Below are 17,353 nucleotides of genomic sequence, written 5' to 3'. Positions count from 1 at the left end.
ACAACAAAATGTCTTTTTCCTTCAGCTGTCCTAATTTTTCTAGCATAAACTTTGTTAATAATTTCTTAATAGTTGCCTAAGTTGCATTCTGTATACTGGTAACATGCAAAAGCTACTTGCAACAGATTAGCAGTATTTTCAGAATAAAGAATGCTTACTTCTGCTGAGTCTGAGCAGAAACTAAATATCTTCTGTCCTGGAGAATTCAGTAAATCTAGTTTGGCTCACATTTCATACTCTCTAGCTTAAACCTGGGCAAGAAAGTGATCTCATCTTGCAGACATGACAGGAGCTCCTGTTCTGCACTGACATGAATCCAAGACATGAAAATGTTCACAAAACTTAGAGTCACATCCAAAATAATATTAAAGCACTTTATTTGGCTTTTAGCAATCTATGTTCAAGACCATGGCCTAAACCATCATTATTATTGCTATCATCAGTATTATTATTTTCATCCTTATTCTTTCACTTTGCATCTCTGTCTTCCATTTTCTTCTCTACAACTGTCTTTCTGTGTGCTTCATTAGAGGTTGTATTTTCAATGTGACGTTTTCAGGAAGAAAAGCATCCATTTTATCAAAGTAATAATAAATCATTTCATCAGAGCATTATTGAATGGGTTATCCTACATTATTTCCCATCCCAGCTTTCTTTGTTTCATGGGATAAATTTTTGAGGTTTTAATATGCTTTCTTGTAATTATTATTATTTACTTTCTTTTCAAAAGGGCATAATTTTAGTCATAAAGGGTGAATCCCACACTAATGCTAAGGTTTAGGTTAGCACCTAAACAACATGTTTCAGAATACCCTTTCTCAGACTGAAAGGGGAAAAGAAGCATCAACTCTCCTGATGTCTGAATAATATTTGTTAAATTCTTAATTTACATTGGTGCTATATTAAAGATTTTGGCGTTTAGTCTGTCACCAGAAAACCTGCTACTCCAACAGACAAAGCAGCATCTGAAAGTTCTTGAACCACTGCTAATTCTGTAGCAGCTTTTTTTTTTTTTTATGTTGTGCTCTTCTTTCCTCCATTTCCTTGTTCTCTGAATGGACACAAGAAGAATAGACTACCACACTTGCTATTTGTTTTCATGAGAAGTATTCCTGACTATCTAATGTTAATAGCTTAACCTTTTATTCAAAGATGATGCAATTTTTGGAGATGTTCTAAATGATGCCTTCCCAAGAGTTTTAGCATTTAGACTAAGTAACGGACGTAGTTTTAAAGTATTCAAATTTTCCCTTCATAGCTGAAAAAACATTTTTTTGAATCATGTTAGCAAACACATTGTCCAACATATCCTCATTTTGTTCTTCAAAAGAGGCCAGAAAAGCACATTTTTAATAGAGGTAAATGAAGTATTTGGAACAGACTTGGATAATGGGGACAAACCAATGGAGTTATTATTTTTAAATGATGGTATTGTTGTGATACTCTACAATCATGATTTAGACTGAATATTTTAATACCAATCCTTTCTTCATATCCTAAATTTCCCAGCAGAACTTTAAGCAGGGTTACTTAACGTTCAGGCTGCTCTCAAGTAGAAAACTTTTAATTTGTTGTTGTGGTATTTTGTAGTTTGTTTGTTTCATTTTGTTCCCTTTTAAAACTTGTAGTGTTAATAGCTTCTTTTGGAAGAAAGCATCACATTAAAAACTGGGAGTTTGGCTTGTGTATGAGAGTTCTTAGGGTTTTGGTCAATATATACTTCCTCCTGTGCCTGATTCTTAGCAAAAATATAATTTATTATTTGAAGATATGATTGAACCTATTCATTGTTTTATGGGTTTTTTTTTTCTCCCAGGGATAGAAATACTAAACAAGTTTCTTGAAACACCTAAAAAATTGAGAAAAAATATGTAGGCATTGTTTATTTGTATTTTAATAGCCTAACAATACTTGAAATATAGTATTTCAAGATATCTGTGTCCTGGTAAAATTGTGGCATTGAATAACAGTTCTTGACTACTTTTTGGTTTAAAATGTTAAAATTAAGACCTTTGCAGAAATCAGAAAAAATTTTTTGATAGTTCATATGCAATACAAGAATACTTCTCTTACAAAAATCTTTCAACTTGCATACTCAATGAATAGAATAGCCTTTAGGAGCTTACCTCAGGACAGAAAAGTAATTTTTTCAGTTTCCTTATGTATGCTTTGAAGAGCGATCTAGCTGTTTCAGTTATTTCATTTAAAAACAGCAACAAAAAATTTTTTTCCAGAATTTAAAAAATTCCAAATCTAAAAGGCTAGCAAGTTCTTTAAGGTCCCAGAAACCATTAGTTGTTGCAGGCCTATCAGAATACAGGACATCTTCAGCATTAAGATCATTTGAAAACATGATTAAATGTTGATTAAAAGATAATTCAATCAGGATTAAATTTGCTATTTTGTTGCTGGGAACTCCTCTGTTGAAATCTGTACTAGCTCCCTCGAGAAGAGCAAAATGAGATATGGTTCTTTATAGTTAAGACATACATTCTTGTGATTTTTCATGTGTAACTATATAGCTTGACAAAAGTACAGTTGTTTCATGCCTGAAAAAAAATGGAACAAAAAAAATCCTGAAGTTTACATTTCCTTTGGGGGATAATTTTTATGAATTTAATCCACCAGGGAATCATTAATCTTTGAATCAAGCTACTTTGATAATTTATTAAGATTTCCATTAAATGTTCTTAAAGCTTTCCCAAAAGAATGAAGTTTTCTAAAAATTTCATTTCTGCTAGTTGCCTTCAGAGATTCTTTTTGTGCATTGTCCATGTTTCCACTTCTTTCATGTTATTTTAATGGCATTTAAATCTATTAATAGTATCAGGGGATTTGGAATTAAAATGCTGCCTGATTACTCTGTTTGCCCAGGTAGGCAGTGTCAATCTCTGTGTTATATATACATGCAAAATAGGTTAATAACACTTATGAACTCTGAAGATGACTTGTCCATGTATTAAAAAGTCATATATAATCAAATAAAAGAATCATATGGGATTTAATCATCAAATGAACACATCATCCGGATACTGATTCTTAAAACTTTTAACAAAATATCATTTCTTTACCCTTTCAGATAAAAGATAAACAAAATTTTAAAAACCAAACAAAATAAACCAAAACAGAAACAAAACAAAAAAACCCCCACACCTATAATTGCAAGGAGGATATGGTTTCCTTTTTCTAAAAATTCTGAAATCACATAGTATCTGGCAAATCTGGAAAAAAAAAGTTTTTATAGGAATTTTTTAGTTGCTTAATCTGAAAGCAGTAGTAACCAATCTCTGTAGTATGATGATTATATATGCAAGCTGTATATATAAGAAATCCCATAGTATGATGATTATATATGCTAGCAGAATAAGCAAAGGTAAGGGGAGAAACAACTCAGAAATGACAGACACTCCCTGCATTTATTCCTGTCCTACAATACACATAATTCTTAATGAGCATTTTCCATGCATTTTTCATGAAAGGTAGGTGCTTTGTGAGCTTTTCATTTAAACAGAATGATGATAGTTTGAATTACACCACTTATTAAACTGACTAATATTTAGCCAGCTTGAAAATCATGGATTACATTGTTTTGATTCATTGTATTCAGGCAGTTGGAAGAGAAAAAAAGGAAAGAAACTCTCTTTGATCATAACTCTTTAGCAAGATAAAGGAGAAGTGTGTACTCAAACAGTTATTACAGAGCAATCAGTGCATTGTTAATCACCACACTTAGCTTCGATGTGAACAAACCTAAAATTAGCTTTCACTTAAGAATTTCTGGGAAGAGTCAAGGAAATAATGTGAGAAGCAGAAAAGGATCACAATGTGATTAGAACTACTAAAACCAAATTTATTATTTAGTTAAACTTTCACAGTATCTTTTTTCTTGTTTCATGTCATTCAGTTGTTTTAACTGAAATAATATGAAAGAGAAGGCAGACAAATGGAATGACTTTTAGGATTTCACTCCGCTTGTGTAGAATTATATTATTTTTTTACCTATCTTGACAAATCTCATCTATTTGGTCAGAACGTCAATACCTGATATAATCTTTTTTGACCCCATAAAGCCATTCTTCACCCACTGTTCCATTTCCTGAGGAACAGAAGATTCCTGTAGGTAAGGATTTCCTAGAACACCACATTCTTCCTTTGTGCAACTTATAATAATTTCATAATTCCTGTAATCATTAAAAAAATTCTTATCCTCTATTCCTGTAACACAGTATGGTCTAGCTTCTGCCTTGTTACTTATTTTGACCACAAACACTGGGGTGATTTGAGTTTTCTTTTCATTCTCTACATAAAATACAAAAAAAGTTCCTGTGTTGCTTTGAGTGAAAGTTCATGGTCAGATGAAGCATATTTTCTATTATATAATGAACATACACACTCAGTATCGATTTTTAAAATTTGTAATTTTCCAGTTTTTATTACATAAAACCAACACCCACAGGCAAAAATGTTTTTTCTTAAAGAAAATGTTCTTAAGCACTTAAACTAGAAGCACATATAACTAGCCAAAAGTTGCCAAATATAATCTTTCCTCCATTCCCTTTGTTTCCAAGAAAATATTCTGGCCACATCCGACAGCTCAGCAGTTGCATCTGGCCTCGTGTCACTCCATCCCAATTGACTCTCCTTCAGTTCCAGTAGAATGCTCCTAGCATCTTATAAAGAAGATGAAAGTGCATAATTTTCAGCCTGAATTGAACATGTAGTCACCAGTTTTAGAAGTTTCATTGTAAAAATGAAAATGTTTATGCAATTTGGAGAAAGGAACTTTATAGCACTCATTTTGCTTGCAGTAACTATATTTCTTTCAACCATTTTTATTATTGGCATTCATCTTTATGGAATATACTTAAAAGTCTACATTTTAGTATCTCATTTCCCTCCATGTGCATATCTTTAGAATTAAAACATTCCCAAAATTTAATTGTTCCTTAATTTTTTAAAATTATTTTGTCTTCCTACCTAATATGGTCTATTATTTTTGTAATAAACTTGCTCATAATTCAGATAGTCAAACTACAGCATCTGATTTCCTAACTCTTATAAACAAGTAGAATGATGTTTTAATTGACAGAACAGAGTATTTTATATTATTTATTTCTGTAAAATTATCACAGTATAACAGTCTTCAAAAGCTTTGCCTCCTTTTCAGAAAAGTCTTCACTTCTGAAAAATTAGTAAACTCAGTAAAACAAGGAACCTAGAAGTGGTATAAACCATTGATTCCACTCTATTGGAAGTAATAGTAATAGTAACTAGTAATAGTAACTAGTAATTTTCAATAAGTTATCCATTATATTAAAACATGAAGTCTTTTTTGTGCATAGCATAATACATTTTCTCACCATAAAAAAACCTTAACATGTTTTATTGCTTTTCTTTTCTGGGTTTTTCATTTTGGTTGTTGTTGGCTAGCGGATAATACCAGTTTAATATATTAAAAGGTTTTTGTTTTTTTTCTAGCAAAATTGACCAGTCTTAACTTGTAAGGATTGTCTCTTGTAATTTCTATCACTTCATAAGCTTCACCATGGTTTCTGAAATTCTTAAGAAAATTAAAGTAAACCTTCTTTTTTCAATTAAATGACTATATAGGCCTTGAAGAAATAAAAATATCTTCTAATCTGTCACATGTTTATTTTTACCTGAAGGAATAAATAAAGTTTATATATTTTTTAATAGTTAAATACCTTATTTATTGAAACAATTACTTTATTTCAAAGTGGTCAAAACAAAGAAATAAGATAAAATCCCTAAAAAAGGAAATTCCTCTTATACTTTTCATTTAATTGTCAAGCAGGAGAAATCATAGTCAGAATTATAAATGTGTTGGCTTGGAAGAGAACTGAAAGATCATCTAGTTCCAACCCCCCTTCCATGGGCAGGGACACCTTCCACCAGACCAAAACGCCATCCAATCTGACCTTGAACACCTCTAGGGGTGGGTTATCCACAGATTCTCTGCTCCAGTGCCTCATCTCCCTCAAAAGTGAAGAATGTCCTTCTAATATTTCATCTAAACATGTCCACTTTCCATTTAATGCCATTACCCCTTACTGTAGACCCTGATAAACAGTCCCACCTCACCCTACTTTACTTACTAGAAGGCTCATCTAAGGTCTCCTAGGAGCTGTCTCTTCTCCCTGCTAAACAACTCCAACTCTCTCAGCCTGACTTCATTAGCCTCCTTTTACTGCAAAATTGCCTTTCTCTTCCCAAACACAAGCCTCAAGTTTTGAGATTTGCTGTGTAGCACTTGAAGAAACAGCTCTCATATGACCATTACAACTGCACCCATAAATACCTTCTTCTGGAATTGGGAAGAGCTGTATTACAGTAGCCAATAAAGTGATTCCTCACCATTAAGAAATACTGTACCACTTCATAAACCCTCCCAAAATGCTGCTGTACAGAAGAAAATTACAAGTCCTTAAAATTTTTTACTGCTGTGTGTTTAGAAATAATGTCTAAGGTTAAGATGTTATATGTACTGTAAGAGTTTCAGCAAGAAATTACTTTCAGAAGAATTCTGTACTAAAAAGGACATATACAATTTACAAATGGAAATCTTACATGCTAAAAATTTTTGTGCAGCACCTCAATATGCCAATTATTGGACTTCTGTTATGGGTTACAGACTTCTCCATGTTGCCAACAGAACCCTGTTGATATTCTATTATCCTCTGCATATTTTTCATTATTTTTTTCTGATATGTGAATTTTGCCTTTTAATTTTCCATTTTCGTTTTCTAATATGTTCATTTTAAATTTTTTTCAAGTGTATTAAAAGATTAAAAGGACAGACATTCTATTAGCTACCTTTTTGAATCCTAATGAATCCTTCGTTGCTTATATTGCAAAGATGGGATATTTATAGTATGTTTTGGATTTTTTCTTGTCATTCTACTATATGTGTTTATCTTTCATGTTAATTTCTGTATTTTACCTTTTTAAATTATATGTAGAAGAGACTGAGGCAAAGCTGAGTCATAAGGAAGAAAAGCATGAGAAATTTCACCTCGTTTATTACAAAAAATACAATATAGCAAACCTTTTTAAAAATAGAGCTGCAAAGAAGAGAAATATAAGTTTTGGCTGGTGAACAAACATAACGCAAACACCTGAAATAATAAGGAAGAAAAAAAAATCTGAAGTCTTTCATGCCTCTTCTGGTCTTTTCTTCTATTTCAGAGCATAGACAGTCGTGCCCAATGATTTTACTGGCTGAAAATACAAATGCCTATATTCCCTTCAGCAAAACTATACTTCTTTCCTCTTCAAACACCTGAAAGTTCTATTCTGTATAGAAAAGACAAATGAAACCCACTAACTTGAATAAGAATTAAGTATTGAAGCAGTTAAATGCTTAGGTGCTATTATTCCCTGGACGTAATGGAATATTCTAAGCATAGGGGGCTCAAATTTTTTTGGCCTTAACTTTCCCCAGTTTGCTTTTACGCTGATTTTCCATACTATGAACTTTGCATGTCTGAGAACAAAACTCTGATATTGGTTATTTAGTAAAAATCCACACAAACCAAACATTTACATTAAAATAATGCTTACAAATTCCTTTCTTCATTCTGATTATTTAGAATAATGTATGACATTATATGTTACCTGAGATTTTTAGGTGTCTCTGCTTCTGAAAGACATAAGTTTTATTTATACAAAAAAAAAAAAGTTTTTCCCAGTTCTGAAAATAATTTATAATAGCAGGAAGAATAATGAAGATATAAATGCAAAAAAGGATTTCTTATTTTGCAACCCTTATCTCCCAGAATTTTTATTATATTCCCCATTGAGGATTGGTACAACTCAATCCTATACATCATTCTTAAACCAGTATCATAAGTTATAAGTATTTTATAGATGCATATGATCCATATGCTATTCTTAAAGCTAATTTTTGGGTCACACAGAGAAAATCCTTCAGTGCCCCAGTGAGTCTTACAATCTGCCTTACGAGCCAGTACAAGTTCATCATCAGGATGTCATTATCCAACTGGCCCAAAGACCAATGATTGCCAAAAAAGTCTGTATTTTCTAATCTCATGGAATCTGTCTCTCCAAATCAAGAGAATAATAATTCTGAGTAATATTCTGGAGACACAGATTTTTCCATGCTTTTACTTCATCTGTTACCGAGAGGTGTTTCATATTACCTTTTGGTAGCAGTAGAAATATTTACTATGAGACAAAGTAATTTGGAGGCCCACCTTCCCCCTAGGATAATAACACAAGAGAAAAATAAGAAAAAAAAAGAACTTACCGAGTACTGAAAAAAATTATTACTTAATTAGCATAGAAAAGAAATTGATTCACTGTTTGAGTTCAATATTGACAAATAGGACAAAGGGGAGCCACAGCTGAGCTTAAATTTCATAGCACTTTATGAAAAGCTACATTTCATAACCATTCCCTCTGAGAAATATTCCTGCCTTGGGAGCAGTTTTATATGGATTCCTTTAACTGGTAGCTCAGTGTGAACTAAAGAAAACAGAGTTCCTCCCTAATATATATCCAGTACTGGACGACAAGTATCATAGTTCTGATATCAACCATGAGAAATATCTACACTATCAGTTACACTTTCTTTCCTCCTTCCATTTGAAACTATACAAATCACAAATACCCTACCCCATCTGTCTGATGCAAAAATGCTCCTCTAGAATACTGAAATAGCTCTCTATGAAAATTGGTTCTTGTGGCTTAATGGCAACACTTTGAGTGTCCAGTTTCAGCAGTGACAGATGTTTGGTTGAAAAGAATTATTGAGGAAGTAATAAACTACTGAATTCACACACAAATCCTAAAAGTGAAGAAAATATATGGGGGGAAAAAAAAGGAAAGAAACAATTATTTTTGACTCTACATATGCATCTATATTTAAAAGCATGATTCTTTTATTTGTCACCCAATAAATGCTGTTTCATATCCAGTTGTACCAAAAGAATTTTTCTTAGATTTTATCTCTTTGAAGACTTAGAGGGAGATGATTCTGATGAATTAAAAGGTGACTTAGCACTGATATCAACCTAAACTCTTAAGCTGGCAGACTTAACTAGCTTCATGCCATGCAGTAATTCCGGATTTAGTCTTTCCTATGTGCTGGGAATGTTGTCACATATAATTTCATCAGGTCATTTCTCACCTTAAGTGTTCAGAAAGAACAGTGTTCAGAGTTCTGTGACAAGCATCAAGTAGTTCTGCTGTAGATTTCTGTATGGAAAGACTCAGAGGAATAATTCTATCATCTATCTATCTATCTATCTATCTATCTATCTATCTATCTATCTATCTATCTATCTATTTTTCTATCTATCATGCATCATCAATCTTATCTCTCTTTTGCACGTTTCATCTCAGCTGTTACATTTGAAATAAAATTTAATGTATACATGTACATATATGCTGCTTATAGACATTCTATTAGTGTCCAATAGGGCCTCTTGATATGAATCAGAAAGCTCATTCATATAATTGCCTTCAAAATTTTACTTAGGATATTTCAATCAACGTTTGGAATCTAATGTGAAGTAACATGGATCCTTATAAATTCATAGGGAAATATGCAGATGGTATTTAAGGTTATTTTACAAGTGTATGAAAAAGATAAAAAACTCTAGAATCAATATTTTTACAGGATGACATCCAGTAGTACATGTAACTTTGGAATTCTATCCCAGGGTTGTCTAAGTGAAAAAAAAAAAATCATCATTTTTTAAAGAATTTTTATCTCTGTACCCTAGCCAATTCCTGTTAGCATTTTATCTCCTGAGGATAAAGACAAGATACCTCAATTTTCAGAAAATGGAGAGTTATATAGGAATAATAGGCTAATGATGAGAAACATAAGAGAGAATGTGAAACTTTCAAGCCTTCAGAATTTTGCCCCAAATATTTTTTATGGATTGTCAAGATATATGGAAAAGTTATGCGAAGCTTGCTTGTGACTATTGCCTGTGCATAACTTTCAATGAATATCAGCCCATGAATTCCAAATGGACAAAAGTCCTTTTCAGTAACTTTCAGCAGGAAATAAGATTTCATACATTTCAAAATGAATTATTTTTGCATAAGCAAGGATATGTAATTTTCTCTAGGCTAGTCTGCTATTAAGACCTGGCTGATTTTGAGCTGCTCAGCTGTATGGCCCTGCACTACTGTGTGCTTGATAGATCCTTTTGTGCTTAATAGATCCTTTGTAACACTAGTACTCCTAGAGCTGTTTATCCATATTCCCACCCCAGAAGACCATTAGGAATGTTTTAAAGAAAAAATCCAAAAAAAGCAGGTGTGATCAGTCTTGTAGTTCTTGATATCAAAGGCAATGCTGTGCAGAAACAACATGTTTCTGTAGCAGAAATATGTGCCATACATAGCTCCTTCGTATTCTGCATCAAAATGCAGAGGAGGCTAGTAACACTCTAATCTTGTTCCCTGAGCACATTTTCAAATAATTTTCATTTTTAATTCACTTTTCATAAAAGCTAAAAGAAAGGCATTCAGATTTGCAGTATTGTACAATACATCTAAGTAGGGGAAAACATAACAGCAGAAGTGAAGAAACAGAAATTGGCTACTGTGTGACTACATAATACATGCAATAGATAGATAAAACTGTTCTAATTACCAACACAACACACTTGTCTTCAATAAAATTAAAGAAGTGTTTGTTTGAGAGTTATAGATTTATTTCTTTAATATCCTTTCCCTAGAGAGTTATCAGAGGTTGCTCTCTTGCTGGAGTATATTCCCTTGTCTTGAGCTCTGAGTGCCATGATTTGAGTGGAAAGCTGATTTTTGCCTGCTTCTGAGTAGATGCACATTGCTGAAGGAGCTGTTCTCCACTGAATCACCAGTGTCCACCTCAGCACTTTCAGCCTCCAGGGCAAGCTTTTGGTATCAATCATAAATTGAATACATGAAGAATAATAATTAAAGAGCAAACTGTAATTATGAGCAACATCCAAAGGGAGCAAAAAAGCATTGAATTTAGGCCCTAGGTTTCCTATTAGTGCATTTAGGATTAATTACAAACAGTCTTGTTAAAATCAATTAAATAGTTAATTAAATGGATTTTTCCTGTTAGGACAGGATAAGAGGCCTGACTTTTAGAACTATACTGTTTGTAGGTTTTCCTTTTCTTAACTCTTACTGTGTATGTATTTCCTTTCCCTGGGAGGCATACAAGTTAAAAAAAAAGAGAAAAAAATTCCTTTGCATGTCTTTAGGGGGCTTTGGGTTTTTGTTTCTTTTTATCACCTTTCCTCCTACACCCCAAAAGTAATTAGTGACGTCAAATATAGATCTGCCTGAGAAACAGTGATATCCCCTTGTTGGTAGGGTTCCTAGCAATTAGGATCTCTTTATCTACAGTCGTCTCTTTTACTAAACTTGGATCATGTTTGCCGTCACAATTTTAAGTAGATATCAGTCTAGAAATAACTGGTTTCTTTGTATGTTTGATGAGTCAGGCTGAGCTGTATTCTGGTATGTTTCTTCATGATGTTTCCCCATTTTGATTTTGTCAGCTGTTGCTAATGTGTGACAGCAAAATTACAAAGAATGAAGCAAAGCCCATTTATTGCAGTACAAATGTTGTCACCTGTTAATTCCTGACAGACCTTCCAGAGGATATTTTTGAACACTGCAGAAGTATAAGTGCAAGTAAACTGACAGAAAAACTTACAAATATTTTAGGTTTCCATGCTGCAGTGCTAAAATCTCTGGTCTTCAACAGTTGCATAAGTGCTGATTAAAATTTAATTTAAAATTCACTTTGATTTTTAATTATTCTTCAGTTATGATCAAGTGATTTTTACATCGTGTAATGGTTAAAGAGACTTGACATCTATGAACAGCTCTAAAATGGTCAGCCAAAGAAATACAGATCTGGAGGGGACTAAACTTTTTAGGGGTAAGAAGCAGAACACAAACATACCATTTAACACACATAGAAAGTACTTACATGGTAATATCAGATGTAACTTGCAGGTTGATTGAAAATACCCAGAAGTATAAAAGCTGTCTATGAAGCATATCTTAAAATGACCCCAAGCAGATCCTAGACTGAAGAAGGAAAATAAACATCATATTCTTCCTTTTGAGTGTTGAATGTTGTCACCCTGGAGCCATCATCAGACTGATTTCATGGACCTCTAGAGTCAAAAGAGCAATGGAAGGATAAGGATAAGCATAACACCAGCAAAAGGGGTAGGTACTATGAATCTTGTGCACTTAAAAATTTTTGTGGTTCAAGAAGATAATTCACCAGTTGTCATCATGGCCATCAGAGAAGAGATTCAACTTGTGAAAGACAAATTTCCGATTAAAACAGATTAAGATAGTAAAAAGTAGAAACAATAAGAACACATTCTCCTCCAGGCATCCACCACATCTTCTCAGGTTCATCTTTACTTCTTTTGCTCCCAACTATGCTGACTGTGGGAAGAATAAGATGGGGTAATGTTGTTGTGGTCATGTTATGAAACACTTGATGTCTGACGCTCCTTATTGCTCCCACTGCTCAAGCTTGAGGTCCCTCTCACAGGATACAGCCCACAAAAGGTTCCAACATGAGTCCTTCCCACAGGCTGAAGTACTTCAGGAATTACTCCACCACAGCATCTCTGATGGGCTTAATTTTGGCCAGGAACAGGTCCATCTTGGAACCATCTTAAACTGGCTCTGTCTGACGTGGTGGAAGCTCCTGCTTTCCTTTCCCAGGGGCCATCCCTGCAGAGCTCCTCACTGTCTGCTGCCAGAAATATTCCATGCAAAGGCAATGTAGAATATTAACACTAATTTTTGGTTCTTTATATTTAATGTCGTTCCTTTCTGTCTGTTAATAGGTCTGAGAGTAATAGGGTGTGGCATTTTTATCTAGAGGGCTTGGAATAGAATTTTGAGAAAATGTCAAAATGTTATTTAGATGTCTGCATTTTTAGCATTTATTCAAATGAGCGAAAATAAGAGGTCATTGAAATATTGTTTTTAACATGAATTGAAATTCAAATTCACAACACACGACTAGCATGTTTAACTTGACTAAAATTGTAGATTATATTTAGCTCAAGAGATCAGATGAGATGGTCTTGAAAGCAAATTTTGGTTTTAACCTCTCTGTATTTAGGAACTTGCCTCTACATTGCATATCCTCTGATAATATATCTGCTGGCATAGCAATAACTAGACCTTGAGTTTGTTAAAATTTCCCTTTCAGAAAGAATTTAAAAAACAAACTAATCAGATGAAACATAACTCTTTCTTGTTACTGTTCAAGAAATCAGTTTCCTGGTTATCACTGAATGTCACATCTCTTCTCAGTAGTTTATTTTAATAATATATTTTACACATATGTAATCTCTCGATTTCTATACTCCAAAAGCAGCTTTTTTCTCTTTTTTCTTTCTTTCTTTTTTAAACATCTTCACTATTCCCATTCAATTTTCCAATTTTCTCTACTCTGGAATAATCTTTCTTTTTTTAAAAAGTTAATATTTATTGGTATAGTAGGTGGACAGCAACTAATGCCCTAGGCTAGCTGCACAGACAAAAAAAAATATTTGTGAGATGTAGAACTTAATTTCAAATGCCAGGTGCAGCCTGCTTCCTTTTTTTCCCCTAGAAATTCTATTGTGTGTGATTTGTATCATAACTTTATTTAATTCAATGTAGTATGAAATCAGTCTCTCTCCTGATCTTCCTGAAAAACCAGTATGTTTATTTTCAGCTTATTTTAGCATTTTTAAATTGATGGGAATTTTTTAGAGGTGCATACTCTGATTATCAGGGACAAAGCTATTTTGAATACCTATTTCTTCCACTCTGTATTAAAATGTAATGATCGCTATTAAGGCTCATTAGATAATTCCATCATGTATAACTCACTTAAATGAAAACATGTACAGTGCACATATAATCCAAGAATCACGAAAATAATGATTTTATGTGTTTTTGACCTTACTATATGAAAAGCATAAAAACTGCTGCTGATAAACCTATATGGTGCCAGTTTTAAACTCCATCTGAATTGTCAGAACCTGCACTACGTTCCAAAGTCCATTTTGTCTAGAATTTCATTTGATGTGTTTTGTACAAGTGCGTAGATCACTTTATACTGCTATTTTGAGAAAGAAATGTTTAAAAGAGCTTTTGAAGTCCTCCAAAATTCATGTTTCAAGAGTCATAAGGGAAATTAACTAATGTCATTCCTGCATCATAGGGCCATGGACACTAAGCAGATACGTGGGCAGGATTCTACCACTAATTAAATAGAAACCATGTCAACTTTCAAATTCCACAGAAAACAGAGGGGGAAAATGAACAAGGATGATAATGAAGAAAATAGTTTTGAAGTTCAGCTCAGGACTTCAGATGACAGAAACTTTATAGCCTTTTTCTTAAATTACAGGAGTCATATACAAATTCTTTTACATTCTTTCTTCTTGTTCAGTATTTCAAAAGTCACTCCTTCTCTTACGATTTTTCTGTGTTAAGTTTTTCATTATTGTATGTCTTCTATTTTGAAAGAGCTACTGTAGATGGTTCAAGGATAATTTAGTCTGTATCAATATGAATCATCTCTCTAATTTTATTGAATGCTAGTTTCCTCTTGCACATTCTTTTCCCACCAGCTCATTGTAACACCATGAGACTTAGAAGAAAGAAAAGCTACATGCTTTTCCTTGGCCATTTTCAATTGTTTGCTTCACAAGGAGGTAATATAATTTGAACTGGATTTATCTTTTATCTCAAATTTCCTGTAAGGACACAGTACATTTGAAAAGGCTGTTACTTTCCAGCTAAGAACTATCTGACTTTCAGTGATAGATGAGCTGATGCTTCAGTCAAGAATATATAACACACTCATATACTTTTCAAAGTGCTTTGGTTTCTTTAGCTAGAGGTTAAACAGTGTCAGTTATTATTATGTTGTTACTATTATCAATAGTAATTTGTTCTTTTCATATGTGTGCACTAATGTGAATACGTATTTTGAAGTGCTGGATGTTGATCTGCCTCTTACTACAATCAGAGCAGAAGGTCATAAAACGACACAAAATGACAAGTAGTTATAGATAAAGTGAAAGCAAAACAAGCTGAAATAGCCTATTTTGATAAAAAAAAGTTAACATGCTGTCTTATTTGTTATAACAAGACATCCTTTTTCTTTAAATAGATGCAATTCTAATTTGAAACTGAGATCCCTGAATCAGTCACTGTCAAAAGGGTCTTTCCCTTTCAGTTGTAGCAACTGAAAAGATAATATGTATACACACGCACACACATATATATGTATATAGGTATATTCACAGAAGTACTTTTTAATATTTATACACACACATCAGAGAGCTAGAAATTACTATGATAAAGTGTTTAGAAGACTGCTCAGTCAGGTCAGTTTTAAATTTTAAAACTGAACTTTACTGATTACACTCATTGAGCAGGTGCTTATTAGTGATGGTAATTTCTTGTACAGTATCAATTATTTTCATAACAAATGCAAAAGTCTCGGTTCATAACACTTCCAAATTGGCTGTGAATTTAACATACAGTGGTGGTGATGCAGTGTGGTGGGTCCATCTGCAGTTCTTGGTAGTTTTTAGTGACCAAGATGTGGAGGTTCCAACTTGAAAGCTCCAAATCAGAGGTAGGTGGGATTGTTCTTTCTTTCCAGTTTTCATTTGTTTTGTTTACTTTTGCCTGATAGTTTCTATACCTTTGCCTTCATCCTCTGCTTCTGAAACTGTTCTTTTCTTCTGTTCTTTTGCTAGTCTCTGTATGCTTGAGGAGCAATCATTTTGCAATGTTATGCTTCCTTTTTCTTGTTCTCTGGCAACTTCTTACTTCCACTTCCTACATGAAACTACAACCAGCTTCTTTGGTGACCACATTGCATACATAATGATGTAAAACTGTGTTTGATTATGACATCACAGTGTTACAAAATCCTTATAAATTGCTTTTAGTTGCACTGTTTCAGTACACTTTTATTCAGGTTCAGGTGACTGTTAGTCACCCTGTTAGCTTATTTATATTGGGACTGCTTTCTGGTTTAGTATTATGAAAACATAGAAACATTTTAGTTGTCAGTAATCTTTGGAGATACATCAGGCTGCTCAAAATTTTTCCTAGACAATTGGGAATAGCTCCTCAGGTGAATATTCCATAACCTCTCTGAGCAACCTTCTCCAGTATTACACCATTCTTATCTTACAGTGCTTTTCCTTATATCTTATCTGGTATGATTGCTGTTCACTGCCTTTCAACTGTGCACATGTGAGAAGTGTGTCCCTTCAATTTAAACTTTCATTAGGTAGCTTAAGACATCCTTTGTCTTCTCTTTAGGGTGAATAAATCCAAATCTGTCTTGCTTTTCATTATCTCATGTTTTATGACCACTGTGATTGACTGCTATATTTCCTCTAGTTGGTGTGTCTCTTGTATGGAATAGTCTAGTTTTGGACACCATATTGCAGATTAAATTGAAAAAGTGTCAAGTTGAGTGGAATAATTACTGTCTTTGACCTGCCACTATGCTTTCTCTTGTGCAGCCTTGCATGAATATTGTAGGATCTAGTTAATTCCTTCACTTAAATGTCTCACAATTTCATTAGATTTCTTCTTTTTGGTCTGATATCTAAAGGGAAAAGAGACATAAAGCACGGCTAAGTAATATATGTGTGAATAAACATGGGTTCCTTTCAGTATTTTTGAAAAAAAATGAGACAAACTTATTGACGTATCAGCTACACAGTTGGTTTTTAAATGGCCTTTGTCTGGACTTTTAGTTGCTTAGTTGGCTGAAGCAAGCACTTACTCCTACCCTGACTTTGTCCTTTAATGTTGTGTCTTTGATAACAGAAAGTTTAATCACAGTGGGTACAATGCAAGTGTGTTTTCATCTGTGAACTGACGTCTATCAAAAGAAGACAACTTGTTAAATACTGAAACACTCATATTAATGTTAATGTCCTTGTACATTAGTGGATTATAACAGATGCTAATATATGATAATATATATGATATATGAATTAAAACTGAAATTGAAAGCAAGATTATTTTCAAAACGCAGGATTTTCAAATATACAAGAAATTCAGGCCTTGAGAATAAATTCTGGTTATTTCTGATTTGAAAATTCAAGTCGATTAATTAATCAACAGTATTTAAAATGTCTCTGATCTGTCAAAACATTTTCTTCCACAGAAATTGTAAAAATGCTTAAAAGAACAATGTATTCATCATAATTTATTGCAATTTGGTGATCCCTAGTCTATTTCATTTGTTATGCCATCATGTTATTCATTGTAAAAATCCATCCTCTGTAAA

The sequence above is a fragment of the Molothrus ater genome, chromosome 4, assembly GCF_012460135.2.
Source record: "Molothrus ater isolate BHLD 08-10-18 breed brown headed cowbird chromosome 4, BPBGC_Mater_1.1, whole genome shotgun sequence".
Classification (NCBI taxonomy): Eukaryota; Metazoa; Chordata; class Aves; order Passeriformes; family Icteridae; genus Molothrus; species Molothrus ater.
Note: the sequence above shows the minus strand (reverse complement) of the source record.